General features: G+C 42.9%; 1 protein-coding gene across 14 annotated transcripts in view; it reads left to right on the forward strand.

Annotated features, from left to right (window-relative positions):
- The window catches only part of LOC118453339, a 122,745-nt gene that overhangs the window by 68,315 nt on the left and 36,797 nt on the right, over nucleotides 1-17,633 (forward strand). The window contains exon 5 of one of the 14 annotated variants that reach the window (XR_004843269.1): nucleotides 4,737-5,278. The exons of the other annotated variants lie outside the window; for them this stretch is intronic. The gene's annotated coding sequence lies outside the window, so the exon portion shown is untranslated. Of the gene's footprint in view, nucleotides 1-4,736; nucleotides 5,279-17,633 lie in introns of those variants that run through there. 14 annotated transcript variants of the gene reach the window in all.

Here is a 17,633-nt window from a genome sequence, read left to right on the forward strand (position 1 = left end):
ATGTGACTCCATTACTCTTCCTCATCTCCAGTCTGCCAGTAACTTCCGAGTTGATTAGCAAGAAGCTGAGAGCAACAGGTTTTTGAGATTTTTTTCATGCTAAGATCTCTTTTTGGGAAACTCTGCATTCCAGTTGGAGAAAGTAGCATTTGCCTAAGGGAATTCAGAAGTCTGCTTCACTGTCATGCTGACCTGCAAAACTGTTTCTCTCTCTGATGCTCATGTAAATTTTTATTCCTAAGGAATTTAACAAGATTCACCATCAGCAGTTGCCTCTTTTTTTTTTTTTTTTTTTTTTTTTTGACAGCTGCTCAAGAACATAATTTTAAGTCAGCCTGTAATTTTTTGGCACCTGTAGCTGAGTAAAATAAACCCAGTCCTGATAGCAGCTAACTCACCAGTAATCTAGTCACTGTTGTATGGACGCAAAGTCTCCCAGAAGGTGTTTTGTATACAGGAATGCTATATCCTATTCACTGCATATGGTTAAGGATGCTTGAGTTACTCCAGCAAAGAGAAGTTTATAAATCAGCATCCACTTTTGCTCAGGATTTCTCAAACAGAACCACTTCCTGGACAGTATTGATAAACAGTTACTTTTTTTTTTTTTTTTTTTCTAAAAAATTATTTTTATCTTGTTTTGAATCTTTTTCTTGGGGTTGCTGCCACACACGCTGGAGACAGATCTGACAGTTTTGAAGTACAGGAAAATACTTGAGGATCTGGTATTTAAAGCCTATCAAAACCCCCACTTTATGGACCACCAGCCATATTTCCAACTACATACATTACGTGGCTCAGCTGTTGACATGAAGCAAGCCCCGTGTTCCCTTCAGACCATGCCTTACTGTTCAGGCAACACAGAGGGTTCTGCGGTAATTGGCTTTTTAACATTTTATTACTTGTTTATTAGATGCCACTGTAATAATAATTGCATCTGCATGTCATTTTTAAACATACCAACAAAGTTACATTCTATTGAAACACTTGATGGTATCACGAAAACCCATGGATATATAAAAATCACCCAGTTGATTCATAGTTTGCTGCTCCAGTGTGTACAATACAGATGAGGTTTCTGCCTCTAGCCTAATAAAATGAATTGCCATTATGGTTCTACTGTCTGCACACATAATGGGTGTGTTTTACCAAGTATTTTGGCAAAAGGGAGTAGAGTCCTTCTGTATTTAAAAGAGGGCATCGTATTAAAAGTGAGCTTGTACCACAAAGTCATTTTTTTTTCTCCTCTTTTCCGTTTTTAGGTCAGATGATTCAGGTTTTCCTCAGTGCTTTTAACCTTTTGCCATCTGAGTGAGCTGCTCATGGGACAGGAGTGCTTTGAGGCCATCACTGAAAAAAAAGCTGCCACTGCTATGACTGCTTCCATAATGTTTGCTCTTAGTTTCTTATCCCTCTGTTACTTTCCATTTTTCCTTAGCACTCAGGTAACATCCTAATAAATATTCCTCTTTAGGTTTTTTTTTTCCACCTCTGACACTTGCCCCTCTTAGTATAAAAGTCCATGCATGAGAGACAAAAAAAAAAAAGGTCTGTGGCTCATCTAATCTACCGGCTTTTCATGGAAATGTAGACTTAATTGCTGGCAACAGAGCAAAAACCAGAGCATTACCGTTTCTCATTCTCATTCGAACAGAAATTTCTGTAGCTTGTTGGATGTTACATCCTTGTGTTTTGTCCCCCGAATAAAGTGAGTGTATGCTTTCATTAACTTCCTTTATGAAATGTAAGAGAGTTTCCAATGCACTTGTGACTGTCCTGCTTCTTAAGTATTTACAGGAGATTTAAAACATTCCCAGGAGTGTGTAAGTGCACAAGAGTGTGTAGCTCAGCGATGGGTAGCTTGGAGACAGAGTGATGAGAGGTGGCAGAAATGTATTTGAAAATACCCTACAAACATACCGTGTGGTTCTTGTCCACTATAGAAATTCTGCATTGAACGGGCCTGAAACAACTGCTGTGTTTGAAAAGCAGAGGCTAAATTCTGATTTAAAAATGGCTTTATGTCTTTACGGAGACCAAGTATCTGATTCTGTTTTGAACAGAATAAATCTGTCAAAGGCAACAGTTGTAAGAGATCTACACCTATGTAAAGGAAGGCTGAATCGGGCCCTTCTTGTTCTGTGCTTTTCAGTCATGTGATAATCTTTCCATAAATCATGCACTTGAAAGGTTTTCTTGCTTCCTGCTTTTACCAATCAGATCATATAAAATGCAGATGAACTGAGCTGCTAGTTTATCGAGCATAAGCAGAACTCCCCCCCCCCCCCAAAAAAACCCCAAATCCCCTTTTGTCACACCAGCCTGTTTCCCCCATTTGAAAACAAGACAGCAAGAATGACAAACTTTGACTAATACAGCGGAGTTTTTTTAGTCTCCTCCCTTTCTTATTCTGACCTGTACTTTGCTTTCGTTATAAAGTGAACATAGAAATTACCCTGTGGGAGTGGTGAAACTGCAGCAGAGAAACAAAAACTATTTGGATTCATCCGAAAGCTATTCATTCGCTTGCTCTTCTTTTTATTAACGGCTCGAAGCATGCAGCTTGTCTTGGTCTGACTGCGTATCGTTCAGCAAGAGTGGAGGTAATGCTTCGTGTTTCTCTTTCCTTTTAATAGTGCTTAATTCTACCAGAAAAGGTGTTTATATTTTTATCATAGTCTATTATTTTAACTACTTTAAATGTGTATACAGATGCCTGATGGGCATATTTCCATCTATCTCTGCAAGCTCCTTTTCCAGTACTTTTTCCCCCCCCCCCCTTGAGTAGAGGAATGGGGCTTTAGATTCGGATCCCTGTTACACAGGTGAAAGTCACAACTCTTTCTATAGGAGGTTGTGAAGCTGCTTCCAGCAGACATCAGCATATTTGCAGCTAAAATTTAGTCTCTAGTGGGTTTTTGTTTTAATCATCTGCATATACCAAGATGAACATCTCTCTGTACTGTTGGTATCGCCAGCACTTTTTGTGTCGGGGAAAGTACGTTACTGTAAACGGATGAGCAAGTTCGTGCTGTTTTCTCTGGTGGGATAAGATATTTTTGTAAGTCATTTCAGAAGTGTTAGGACTTCCTGATACTTTTGTTGTTAATTCGCTGCAAACTGAAAATGCAGGAGCGGCAGCATTTCAATTCTGAGAGGTTGGTTCTCACAATGCACAAAAAGTGTAACTGGTCCCTGGCTGCAGGGGCAGGTTGTTAACAGTTACGAGCCAAGTGGGACGGTAACAGCGACAGAAAAGTTGTGTTTGGCTGGTGGCTGAAGTAGCAGCGTTAAGAATGCCTCTTAAATATCGCAGAGTACCTTCATGCTTCTTAATGCTTTTGCAAGGCTTGTGCATGGGGGAGAGGAAGGAAAGACAAACGGAAATCCTTTAGATTTTGCTAATATTACCTTCGATAGCCACTTCTGGAACTCTTCCAGAAATGTCTTTTATTTGGTGTATGTCTGTATCCTTCACATGAAATAGCCCCAGAGCGTTAATCCTAGCAAGTCCTCAGTCTTCTTGCTTGCACAGCACCTACAGACAGGCTGTGGGTGTCGGCAAGGGGCGAGAGGAAGCGGTGGTTTGATGGGAAAGGGCGAAGTAACGAGTTTTAAAGGGATAGCAGGAAAGAACCACCCTCTGGTTATGTCTCCTGCGTTTGAAAAATATTACTAGATGCTTAATAATACATGTAAGTATGGCTTCTAACATTTGCATTTGGTTTTATTGTGGAAATATAGGTCAGTTTGCCTCTGAAAGTGCAGGTTTTTCTGAAGTGCTCAGTGAAAGCTGTGTTTGTCAGTCCCGAGTACTTTCAAGAACAGCAGTCAACTGTATTGAGCAGGGACAATTTACATCAGAACCTTTAAGTTAAAATTACAGTTCTCTGCCTGTGATCTTGGGCATGTTATTGCATTCTTCTGTGCTGCAGTTTCCTATCCGGAAAATCAGGATTAATAATACTTATTTCTCTTTACTCCCTTCATACTATGTGAAGGAAATTTAATTCATTCATTACTGCTGTTATATTAAACATATTCTGTGAGAATTGAGAATTGCTACAGCTAGGAACTCTTTTCAAATGATGTAAAGATTTGATAAAATAATACATGATTAATTACAAATAATAGTTAAAGTGTTTTCCTCTAGCAGCTCATGCCAATACTTCAGTTGCTTCTGTGGAGTTGCAAGCTGATTAGGGCCCAAAACTGGGTTGGGTGAAGAACAGGAAGAGTTTTCATGCAGGATAGTCAACATCAGCTAAGTAAGATCTATTTAACTAAAACTGTGCGGTAATACATTGCTGTATATTCTTGCATCTTTGCTGTTACCTTAATTCAGAAATTTCAGTTAAATGAGCAAGCCGATGTCAGTAGGACTCCGACACCTTCAGTGCCCAACCCAAGATGAAAAAAATCTCACAAATGAATTTGCTGTCGTGGCACTTGCGTTCAATGATTAACTGCATGGGGTTTGGTTGTTTTTTTTTTCAGTGAGTATTTCTCTGGACTTAACAAATGTCCACGTAAAGGTTGGATTTCAGCCTTTATTCTCAAAAGTTGTAAATGTGCTAACATACATTTACTAGATGTAAGAAGCTAAGGAGAGATTCTGTGTACTGTAGATAAATGAGGTCATATTGTCTTTTCTTTACCCTATTGCAGTTGGTTTTGTAAGTGATAAGTCAGTGAATTGTTTTTCAAACATTTGTGTTTTTGCTGTCAATTTCCAGGTGATTAAGGGAGGAAAGGTTGGCCTCATGTATGCCGAAAAAGTGGACATGAGAAGAGCAGAGTTTTCTACTCCAGTCTTTCTCCCTGGCTTGCTAGGTCATGCCTGGTACATACTTTGTGTGCCTGCTGTCAGTAGAATGAGGTTAGTATTTGGAATTGTTCACAGAATCAGAGATTCTTTAGTGATTCTAAACCCATATGAAAACATGAGATGGAAAGGTCTGTAAAAATTTGTGCCAGTGCTTTAGACTGGCTTTTATAGCTGAACTAAAATTTTGCAATAACGAGTTGCACATACATGCAACTAAAGAACCTACCTCTTTTTTGTCCTTTCTTTCAACTCTCACTTAACCACAGCACACATCAAAGTATTACCAAAGACTGAGTGTAGGAATTTGTATTTGGAGAGCATTATCCATAGATGACTTCATGTTTGTTCCAGTCTTCCCTATTTTCAGGTTCTGAAACGCTTCTGTAACTTTTTCCATTTGCATCCCTGCTTTGAATCAAAGCCATTTTGAAAAAGAAAATTATTTTCAATTCTTCAATGAAAACTTCCAAAATTTACCTCCAGCTCTAACAAAACTCAACTGCTGCAGCCCTTTTTTTTCCTAAACTGCAGAACACTGCAAATGAAAATAAATAGAAGCTGGCATGTTTCTTCTTGTGCAGTTTTATTGGTGTGCATGTTTGTTCATTTGTCTGTTAACTTGTAGAATTCCATGATCTTACAAAGTGGTTTGCGGTTTGGTTTGAATTGGTGAGACTTTCCTATTTTTCACATTTTAACCATTACTGACATTTTAATGCAATAGAAACAATGCGGCAGAAGAGCCACAGTTTTGGGTTTTTTTTTTTTTTTTTTTTTTTTAAAATAGCCATTAGATGTTACGGTGCTCTGTGTCACTGCTTTTAGAAGATATTTAAAGAGTTTCTTGATGGATTTTTGAGCATATTTTAATGAAGCATTTCAGAGCCCCATTCATTTGTATTTGCATGCCCAGTTGTCAAAACCTTGCTAAGAAATGGGGTGACAGACATACCCCAAAATGTGTATTTTATTCGCAACTCTGATTGACAGGGGTGGCTACAGCAGTTGCCCGATTTTCATGTATGATATCTGGGTTGCTGCTTTCAAGAGTTTACCCCTCACCTTGCAGTTGCACGGTTACATGTTACGTCTTTTGTCTCTTCCATGCTTTGTATTAAAATTGAGGAGAGTTTGGCTGGTGTCCGAAGCGTGGGATTGAGCAGCAACATGTTGAACTCGGGTTTGATCAGACCTATGTGATTGCTGGAACATGGCTTTGAGCGCGGTGGCATGTAGACAGCTGTATTTTCGTTGAAAAAGCAGCATTGCGTGCTGTACATGCTGTAACAACAATACCACTCTGAAACAAGAGGTCACATCGATCTACACTGGAGTTCACCAGTATTGAGATTTTTATTGAGGTCAGTAATGAACTGAAAAAACCTTTCCAGCATTTGCTTTTCCTATTAACGGTGCCAACAGAGGAGCTGGGAACGGCCTCCTGGAGTTTTCAGGGAAACTCATTGTTCACGTAAACCCTGAGAAGGAATTTCCCTTCCTCTTTGGCCTGCTAGGTATGCAGTGAACCATACAGTTTGCTTTAGCTACGTACCATCTGCATTTTATTTTTGTTTTGTTTACTGACTTTCCACCCGTGTATGTAGTCCTTTAGGGTATCAGCATCTTGTTGTGTATTCCACCTTTGTCAGCTAGCTTGGGGTTTGCTGCTCTGAGCAGTCTTGCGTTGTGCAAGCTATTGGTGTTTAGAGAGCAGAGCTAGTCATGGGGGGAAAAAAAAAAAGAAATTAAATTGGTGGAAATTTTACCTGCATTGTATCTTCAGGAGAATGGGTATTGACCGCTTTGATTGTTTTAGGGCTGCTGGTGTTTGTCTGGCGTACGTGCGGTTATGTACTTTGTACTCGCGTAGCACTGTGTGCTAGGACCTGCAGTCCTTGGAGCGCGCTGCTCTTGGGAGGATGAAAGTGGCTGCTTTCTTCTCTATCGGCATCTGCTTTTGCTTTTTTTCCTCCTCCACCCCCCCCTTCTTTTTCTCTTCTCTCCCTGCTTCTTTGAACGGACAATTTCTTGCTTGCCGGAAGAATTATTTCTTCCTGAGATGATCTTAGCCTCCGACACCACCGTTCCCATGAAGATCTGAAGCTTGATACGGCAGGAATAACCCCAGTCCCCAGGATGCCAACAGGAGTTTACTGCTGTTTGAGCTGAAGCGGGCTGGTGTGTAGTCAGGTCTGTGACGTCCGTAAGCAGACTATTCGGGTGGTGACTTTACTGTGGCCAAATACCAGAACAGTGATATTGACTCTGGACTAACCAACCCTGATGTTGGAAGCTTTGTAAAGGCGCTGTGCAGACACATAAACTGCTCGGCACAAATGCTCGAGGCTGAAGTGCTGTGTTAGAGGAACGTGACCGCATTGCTTTTGGGAGCAGGGCTGGATCTGCGCCTTTCGGCGGTGCTGTGGCCAAGCTAATAAAACCACCCGAAGATGCCAGGAGCTGGCTTTGCAAAGAACAGCATTGTTATTGATAGTTTTTTATTAACTAGGCTACCCCAGCTTCCTGTTATCAGACTTGTTTGAGAGTTGACTGTTGTATTGTATTGGAGTTCCTTACTCCGGCTTCATGGTCCAGAAGTTTGACTGGCTTTTCTTTCGAGATAGCGTTAACCCGTGTGTTCAGTATCACTTGTGATCCAAACGCTGCCAGGTTGTTTCGAGAGACGAGCCTATAGCATAGCTGCAGCCAAAATCTAAGTCACCGTGCTACTACTTCAAAGCTAGGTGAGATTGAACAATTGGTTAATGTTCACTGAGCAAAATTTCCTTTTTCTGCACCGAATTTGCATCCAACAGCAATGTGATGATAGGCCTGGATGACCACATTTAGTAAAACAGTCTCCTACCAAGAGTTCTTGCTGTTAGGTAAATGAAAACATGTTATTCAGAGGGTGACTCATGGAAAACTAAGTAAAAGTTTTATAATCGGATCCTCTGCAGATGCTAAATAGGACATCATAATAAAATCGTTAAAGTCTCCTTATATAAATTGTTTATACGCTGCTAATCCTTTTTTTTTACGATGAAAAGAGCGTTCAGTGGGTTTTCAGTACAGGAAACTTGTACAAACTATAGGTTATCTATACATTTCTGACTTCCGTGGTTTGGGTGGATTTGAATCTGCTGCCTGATTTTTAAATCTGAAGATCCTACCTGAACCCAGCTGGAAGTTTCTCATGCCGAATACTTCTCAAATCCTCTGTCATGGCTGCAGGGTAATCTGGATTACACTGACTCTGCAAGGAAAAAAGTACACAAAGTGCATTTTGCTGTTGCTCCTTCCAGAGTGAAATTCTGTCCTTCCTTGCAGAGTGCAAGTGTCTTTGTGCCCAAAATTAGCGAGTGGTGCTAACTGATCATCTCCTCTTTCATTTGCATGGCTTCCGAGTCCAGAATCTTTGTTCTTGAATACTTGTGCATCGAAACCCGGGAGAGGCCTTCTATAACCTTGCGTTTGAGTTGTCGTGGAGAAGCGCTGACACAAACCGAAGGACTGGTGGTGGAGAGTTCAGGACGAGACAGCCGACCTCCTCGCAGTGCTGGCAATGAAATCCCAGAGTTTAAGATCTGTCTCCTTTCATGCAGAGTTAAGGGCACGAAAGAGGTCTAGTCTTCCAAGGATTGACAGCTTTAGGAGAAGTCAAACAGATTCATGGAGCTAACTTGTTAAACTTAACTTTGTACATTGTACATGTAAGTGTGTGGGCTGGAGGAGGCTGAAGTTGAGGCTAAATTCATGTTGGGTGAAAACAGAATTGGGGCTGACCAAAAGTCTGCGCTATAACTCTGGGGAATACGATGACTTATTGAGAGCAGTGCGGCTGGGAGGAAGTATATAGTCAAATTTTCCCTCATACTTAAACACTCAAATGTGGATAGTAAATAAAGAACATACTGCCTTTTCGGGGTGACCTTTCATTAGTAGTACTTGTCTGGTTGCCCCATATCATTACTCTTTTCAAAGAGGAATTCACGAGGAAATAAATAAGGTATGACTGACTGTGCCAGAGTGAATTTGCTTATATACATGTGAGCATGAACGGTGTTATGAAATGGAACAAGTGGGGCGTAGGGAATTTCCAGATCCCAAGATGAAAATAATTTCAGAGAAGTATAGACAAGTTTGAAGCATTACCAGTATAAATGAAAGTTGCTAGGTCCTTTTTTGCTGCCACCCAACTCTGTACCTTCTGGCAGCAGAGATGGTTTTTTTCTGGTTTGGTTTTGTGTGGTGTTTTGGTTTTTTTTTTGTTTTTTTTTTTTTTTTTTTTTCTTTTCATGAGACCCAAAAAACATGAACAAGCCTGCATGGATTTTATAACACGATACTTGCATCATGGGATCGTAGAATAATTTAGGTTGGAAGGGACCTCATGAGGTGTCCAGTCCAACCTCCTACTCGGAGTAGGATCAGCTGTCTCTGGCGTTTACCTGGTAACATTGCTGGAAAGAAAATTTTTAAAGCCGTTGCGATTATTTAGTCTTTGTAGGGGAAAAAATGCCTGGCAGAATCAAGGCCGCCAGTCAAAGCAATGCAAATTGTTCAGTCACACTTGGCACTGAAAGTAATAAATACTTTCCAAAAGCAGTTGTGGGGTTTTGGGTGATGGAGGCGAAGGGGATAAAGGGACGATCAGACGCACTGATAATGAACTGCTTTTAACTCCTCATCCCTGTACTGATTTTTATCACTTAGGAAATACGCCTTAAACTAACCTATAAGATATTTTGGTGTTGTGACCCCTCGCTGAGGCTCTGGTTACAGCTCTGGAGTCAGTTTGCTGAAGTTTAGGGAGCCTGATGGTGTGAGGCTGCTGTGATTTGAATGACCGTTTTAAGCTTGGTGTGTGTTCTGCCTAGTTGTTTTCAACATCAGTAGGTATCTAATGAACCTTGTTGGAAAAATTTCTACTTCCACGTATTTTTAATTGCCTCTTTTGGTTTTTTTTTTTTTTTTTTTAACCTGTTAATATGATGGTGATGCAGAGTCCGCTGTCTAGGTGAGGTTGCATGTTGTGCTGCGAGCTGGTGGTTGTAGGACCAGCTGGCTTTCTGTCTCTGCCCTCTTCCGCATAGACCATAGCTCATCTGGTCACATCTGTATTTCCCTCTTCCCTTCATAACCTTTCTGATTGCTGGTTGCTCAGGCTTTATCTTCACAGTCCCCTTAATGAGGCCTAAGCCCACGCTGCTGCTGAAGGGGATCGCCCCATCTTTATCCTTAACCCAGGCTTGGAGCCTGCGCTGGGGCAGGACTCGTGCAGTTGGATGGAGCAAACTGAGCACTGGAGTTGTCACAGGAGCGTGGGCGGCAGGAGGACACGCGAGTTCTCCCCCCCTTCCAGCAGTGATGTGTTTTATACTGGACTTGGCTGGACGGCACTGGAATTGCTGGAAGCATTTGAGATCTCTTGGTAGGTCCTTATGTAGCAAAGCATTTTAGGCATGTCAGTAATCCACATGAAATTAAGATGTTGTCCATTGGGGCCCTAATTTTTAGTAACACTTCTCTTTTTTTTTTTTTTTTTTTTTTTTAAAAATTCCTCTTATGAACCGAAAGAATTAGGTTAAAGTAACTATCCAAATTTTGTACGCCTTTTAAAAAAATTACTTCCTGACTCCATGTTTAGACATAATGGACTGACTTCAAAAAGTCTGAGTATTCCCAGTGAAGACCAAGGACCATTATTGCTGAATTTAAATGATATTTGAAGTGAAAATAATGTGACACAAATGTTGGACTTGAGAAAGAAGTGGGAGACTGGAATTTTTTCCAATGGAGCTAAAGAACAGAAGAGAGTAATTCCTGAGTATGCCTAAGGCCAGTGGAGGGACATGGTTTAGTGGTCGGGTGGCAGGGTTAGGTTAAAGGTTGGACTCGATGATCTTAAAGGTCTTTTCCAACCTAAATGATTCTATGATTCTATGATTCTATGGGTACACTTATAAAAGGAGAGAAATGTGTGACAAATCTTAGAAATATCCAGCGAATTTGGAAGAAGAAGAATTCAGATAAGCCCCTGGAAAAGCAGGAAGTTGTGCTTGTTAAAATCGATCCTTGCTGTGAGTTGCGGTTCTCGGCACCGCTTGGCACTAGAGCTTGGCCGAGTAGCGTCTTGGCACGAGCTGGGCTTGACCAGGAAATTATTTTCTCTGCAGCTTAATGTTGAGGGGAAGCAGCTTCGCTTCTCTTTGAAGGCATGCCTGGAGAAGGTGATATCAAAAATGATTCTGCTTTAAGCAAGTTGATAAAAATTTGTCTGGGTGACAATAAATGTTTTTCAGCGTTGCGCTGAGCAGCCTCTTCCTTTGAAGTTACTGTAGTTTCATTATATGATGTTTGCATTACTGGGAGAAGGATCTCAAACACATTTACAAGGCAACTTCTGTGTTACAGAAAACTCTCAGGAGGTGAGATACAAAGTTTTATATAAAAATGAGGACCCTGCTCCCCAAACCAGATTTACAAGATAAAATCTCATTTCTCCCGATGGGTTTAGTCTATGTTCTCCTGTGTCAGTCGTTTTCCCATTCTATTAAATTTTTGTCCCTCCTAATTCAGGCTGAACCTGCAGAGGAGTTTGGCTTCTCGTTCCGTCATCCCATCACTGTGGAAAGAAAGGGGGTGTCTAAAACTCTGGATTATGGCTTGGTTGTGGGGTCAAACAGAGAGGTGAAAGGATGCAGCTGGGAGAATGTAAGGTTTTGATCTCACACCGATGGTAGTGGTAACTAGTGAAAATGGGCTGCAAATCAAGGCTTCATTAAAATACATTCTCAGGTGTTGGTTTTGGTTTAAGTACGTAATACGTCGCAAAACTCATTGAGGGATGAACAGTGCAGAAGAGAGATAAACTTCTAGTGTCTGAAGCTTTCCTCACTGGCAGAAATACACAGGGCTTTGGTAGTGGCATTGGGTTTTGTTTTTTCTTTCTCTTCCTTTTAATTGTACCTCTTTGCCAGATCTCTGGTTCAGGGAAATGTGTCTTACCATGGAGTTTCATCTGCAGGACAATGGGGTTTACATTTCCTTAAGCATTCACCATTCAGTACTTCTGAGCCTTCGTGGACGGTTGATGGCAACAGCCGATACCCTTGTTATTTGGCACATGGCTACGGCAAGAACGGGAGCAGCAATGTCGAAACAGGTACCTGCCCCATAGTTAGAGCTGCTTCTATTTCTAACCATGCAGCTGTAACAGGTAGCTGCAGAAATAGTGATGGGTAGAATCATAGAATCACTTTGGTTGGAAAAGACCTTTGAGATCATCGAGTCCAACCTTTACCCTAACCCTGCCATCCCACCACTAAACCCTGGCCCTAAGCCCCTCATCTATCCTTCTTTTAAATACCTCCAGGGATGGGGACTCTACCACCTCCCTGGGCAGCCCATTTCAGAGCCTGACAACCCTTTTGGTGAAGAAGTTTTTCCTAATGTCTAGCCTAAACCTGCCCTGGCACAGCTTCAAACCATTCCCCCTCGTCCTATCATCTGTTACCAAGGAGAAGAGGCCGACCCCCACCTCCCTACAGCCTCCTCTCAGGCAGTTGTAGAGGGCGATCAGGTCTCCCCTCAGCCTCCTCTTCTCCAGACTAAACAACCCCAGCTCCCCCAGCCGCTCCTGGTATGACTTGTGCTCCAGACCCCTCCCCAGCTTGGTTGCTCTCCTCTGGGCATGTTCCAGCAACGCAAAGTAGCAGTGCAGTGGTCTTAATGAGGTGTTCTGCAATTATCCCTTCTGACCTCCACTTCTGCCCTGTGAAACATTGTGCAGAGGGGTGTTGGGGCGCAAGCAGTTCATAGGAGTCAACAACAAATGTTCAAACTGGGTGTAGTGGCATTGAGTGGAAATCAGGTGGAAAGGCAGCGTTCTGGCAATGTGGAGCCTGCTGTTCCGTTCGAGAGTCGTTTCGGTATTTCAGCACGCCACTCGCACGTTTTCTCAGTGCATTCGCCTCCTTTTCTTGCAAAGTAAAATCTAAGGGCTTCGGTATAAATGTGACTGAGGAAAAAACAGCGCAGGGACACAGGGATGTGGAAGAAGGGTGCAGCTGAGCCCTGTGTTATTTTAAATACAAGAGTAGCGTGAAAGAGCGCTCTGGGACACAGCAGGTGCTGAGGAGTACCCCAGGTCTGTGTGGCTGGTGGAGATGGGAATAAAGCACAGCTCTCAAGTGGCTTTGGCTCTAAAGAAGGAGATTTGCCAGCGATGTCACAGGATTGAGTGAAAACTTCACTTTCTTCTGCGTTGGTGTGGGGGTGATCGGATGTGGCCGTAGCTATCGGCCATGGGAAATGCTAAATTGGAATTGCAGGTAGGTAGGTGGGTAAATGGTGACAAAAGCTGTAATTACTGACTGCTGTTTGGAAAGCACCCTCGTGCTCTCCAGGCCTCCTGGTGCAGCGGTGTGATGCCAAACAACTGCAGAGGAGCCACAGTTGGGTGCCAACGATTCATATCCATTCTGCGGAGTAGCTTTGAGATCTGCAGATGATATAACTGCAAAGTGTTGTTATGAATGATTCAGAGCTTCTGGCTCCGGTTTCTGTATATGGATCATCAGACTGTCTTTCTCTGCCATTTTAAAATAATTGTCTGAATGACCTGGATATCTTCGAAGTAGCTTGAATTTTTGTTCAGGCGCTGGCTTTAGAAATGAAATCTTTCATCTGATACACTTAACGTTAATTTTGCTTCTTTAATGGGATTCTCTTTACCCAAATTTACATGATTCAGCTTGCAGTCTGTTGGATATGCTCTTCTCTCCCAGTGATTTGCCCGAGCATCTCCCAGTATGTGTTGAGAAACACGTAGGTAGCTGTTTGTGTGCCATTCGCTTCCACAGGCAGATAAACAATGCGGGGTTTGTTTGATTGTCACTCCAACAATACTTGAGAAAAGCTCCGGCCCGCCTGGCTGTCAGTTCTGTTGTTGTACTTTGCTCTTGGTGACATCATTGGTGGCAGCTAAATGAAGTATATTAATTGTTAGATGCTCTTTGACCAAGGATGTTGACTTTTCCTGGCAGCCAATCGTATCCTGCTGGTTTTGCAGAAGAAGCCGCTAATCTACTGTAATACAGTAATTTAGTTACAAGTATTGGTGAGAGTGGAGTGGGTCTGTTTATGTAGATGGGAGATAAATAATTAAAAGAGAACTAATTACATTTTCGAGGTCTGATTCTGCATCAGCAGCACAGAGCTCTGAAATAAAAACCCTCTGCTGAGTTAAAAGTTACCGTGATGCCTCTGAGGTTAGTCTTAGCTCAGGGAGCAGTGCTGTCTTACGGGATCGTCTCCTCTTGCAGGTGGAGGTCCAGCTCAGACAGATTGCAGCTGGGCATAGCCAGGCCCATACCACCGCCCCAGGACATGCTCAAGTGTTAAGAGTTCTCATTATTTCCGCAGAAGTGATCCTTTCTGGTCTCTCCAGTTTCTTCAGAAAACTGTTTATATACGTGCGGTTGCCTGCCGAGGAGGGAGATCAGCAAGGGCAGCGAGGTTAAGGAAACCCTTGCTGCTAACTCTTCTTATGCTGAGAAGGCGGCTGACCGGCCAGGGAATTTCCAGATAAGATACATCAAATGAAGCAGTGCCGCAGAGGCCAGAGCAAGGTCACGAGTTCCAACTCTTCCCATTAATAGCCGTATCCTTGCCGTTGTCCTTGGGATCCATCCTCTTTGCAGCCAGCTTTTCTGTACAAGGGGAGCTAAGCGCTTGGTGCTGTGCTCTAGAGAAACCACTTCAGCAGTGCCTGTTCCCTCTTCCTCCCAAGATCTCCGTCCATGACCGTGTCTTCTCCAGAAATGTAAATCTGAGGCAGTAAACGTGATGTTTATGCGTTGAGGTGGAGACTTACTGGTTAACATAGGTGGGAAATACAGTCCAGAGCTGGTAGTGCACTTTAAACATCTTGCCCTTAACAATAAGGTTATTCTTCCTTCCTCATAAACATCCTCTTATTAAAGTAGAAGGATATGGCATGATGAAATCCATTTTCTGCTCTTTACGTTGCTGAGATTGCTTTCAAATTATCTAAGAGTGAAAATGAATCAATTACTCTCCTTATGCACGTTGGCCCAAATTCTTTGTCTACCTCTCGTGTACTAGGCCAGTGCTGCAAAATTTTGTTTACAAATTTGAACAAGAGAATTCCTGAACAAAACCTTTGAGGCAACACTTTGACTTGTCTTTTTCCACTTAAATAAGTAGATAGAGAAAAGTCCGCACAGCAAATAGTTATCAAAAATCTCCCATTTTCCATGTCACTTAGAGCAGCGATTGAGAATTGATACCGCCGCTATGCATCTGCGAGGGCTGTAGAGTTCCCAGCTTCCCTTTTGGGGGGGAAAACATCCCAAGAACCTGTCTGGACCATGTCAGATGAATCACGTCATGCAAGTGACAGTTTCCTTGCGCTGACTATAAAGGGGTTCCCCAGGACTAACTCAGGTTTAAATATCACCGCTGCAGGTATGTAAGTAGAAGCAAGATGAATCCCACCTGTCAAGTCTCCTTCTCTCTACCAGTTGGGATACAGTGTATTGGGGGGTTTCATTGGCTTAGGAGAAACATCTGGAACAGAAATCCAGGGATTTTAATTTATAGATATCTGCTGGTTTGTTTTTTTTTTTTCTTCACCAGATTTTGCACTGGACTTTGTAATTATGCTGAGAAATCTGTCAGAGTACTTGTGGTTCTCCTTTAAAAGCAGTCAAAATACGTGGTAGGTACATATTTAGAAGAGGTTCAGCATCATCCAGTGGAAACCTGCTTTTTGGGACAGCCTACAGCAGTTCCTTTCCATAGCTCTGAAAATGGAGCTCAAACTGTAGTAATTGCTGTAGTCCCCTCAAACTGCTGGCATCCTACTCGTAGGAGTAAGAGCTGCATCCAAAGTGCAGGCCCAAGGGGACTGAAAAGATTTAAGTGAGGTTATTGCATCATTATGTTGAAATTAGTTTCTCTTGAGTTGTTTATACATTGAAAATAGAGGCCTTGCTGAAATATTTCTGCAGGATACTACTGCTGTGATGTCTACAGATTCCTTCTTGGCAGAGTCTGTAGACGTCAAGACAGAAATGTCCTCTGGTGCATTTGGAGGAATATTTGCCTAGCAGGTTGATACCGTGTGAACATGAGTATGTAAATACACAAATAGTGCCAGACTGATGGATCGGGAAAGAGCAGGATTCCCAGGAGCAATCTCGGATGGACGGTGCTACTGCAAGCTTTCCTGTACTGCCTCGGGAGTGTGGCTTTTGTCCTTCAGTGAAGCTGATGATGGTGAGGGCAGTTCAGTGTCTCTCTGCCATTTAGTTTGGGGCATCTTTACAGACCTAAATCCTACATAAGGGAAGGAAAACTATTTTTTTTTTTTTTGCCACAGTGCTGGGGCTGAGCTGTCCTTTCTAGGAAGAGGGAAGATGGTATTTCATCTTCCAACTGGACAAGAAGCGCTCTTTGCCATTCCCTTGTGGTCTATCAGCAAAGTTTCTTTCCTCCACTGCTTTAAATTGACAGTTATTTTTCCATTGACATGGCTGCCAGGTCCAAGGACTGAGTCAGGTGTTGAAGCACTCGTAGTAAATTGTTAATTCTCGTCTATTGAAATTGCACACCCAGGGAATGCGGGGTGCAATGCCATGACAAGTACCGTCTCTGAGCGCCCGCGATTGTTACGTTGGTGTTGAACCAACTTGTTCTTTTTTGAGGGAATGTTAGTTTGGGGCGGATACGTGCTTGTGCCGATGCCCTGTTAAAAGTGGGTTGAGTTAAATTAACGAACTGGCAGCGAGAACAAGCAAGAAGCCTAAAGGAAGCGGTGCTGCCAAACGCTGGCACACCTGCCAAGGCCAGTACACCGGGGCACAGTTAGGTATGCTCCGAAACGTGTCCAGCACAAGAGGTGACTTGCCCATGAAGGTGACTCAGTGGGTCGTGGGCTGCTGCGCCTTCGCCGTGGAGCGCTCGGATCTGTGGGATGCGAAGTGCTTGACCCTTTTGGAAAAACTAGATCTTGCAATGGCAAAACATGACGCTGGGGACTGGCTAAATCTTCCCCTGCTGTTTGGTTGTGGATGCTCTTCCTCTCATCAGTTCATGCCAGTGATGTGTTGGAGAGGTTGCAAATGCTTCTTATGTCTGTTGAGCTCTCGGGGATCTGCAGAGCAGAGTGTTGCTCAGCTTGCGGATAAAGGCGGCGTTGTGCCTCCCAAGGTTCAGCTCTCACCCTCCTTCCCTGTTTTCCTCTTGCCTCTGCTCCTTCTCCCAAAACGTGATGTTGTCGTTACCCAGGCTGCGCCAGGACCGCGGTTAGAAGTGCTGGAGCTCAGGATGCCCTGCAGCCCCGCTCTCAGGTCGCTGACTTGCCTTGCCTTCCTGCTCGGGCACATTTTTACATGCTGTTGTCCTCATATCGCTGTTCTTTGGCTCTTAAGATACCATTTTACCTGTACGTTCCCATCCCAGGCGAGGCTGGCAGGATCAACATGGTGTGGTGCAGAGCAAAGACTTCGCTGGGATTTCACCGAGATGCCAAGAGTTTCAAACGTGCCATCTAGTGGTGTAAACTAGGAGCGCTCAAAAGACAGGAAGTCCCCTCCCCAAATCCACCCCTTCCCAATACTCGTTATTTCCAAGATGCTCCTTTATTTGGGGCAGAAAATGAATATTTATGGCCCCTGCTACCCTGTCAGTTTTCTGAGTGCTGGGGAACTGAGCTGTTCAAGGATTTTTTAATCAGGAGGAACAGGGGAATTTTTATCCTCTCAGTATAAGGTAC

This window comes from Egretta garzetta, unplaced genomic scaffold (genome assembly GCF_000687185.1).
Source record: "Egretta garzetta isolate BGI_Z169 unplaced genomic scaffold, ASM68718v1 scaffold260, whole genome shotgun sequence".
Classification (NCBI taxonomy): Eukaryota; Metazoa; Chordata; class Aves; order Pelecaniformes; family Ardeidae; genus Egretta; species Egretta garzetta.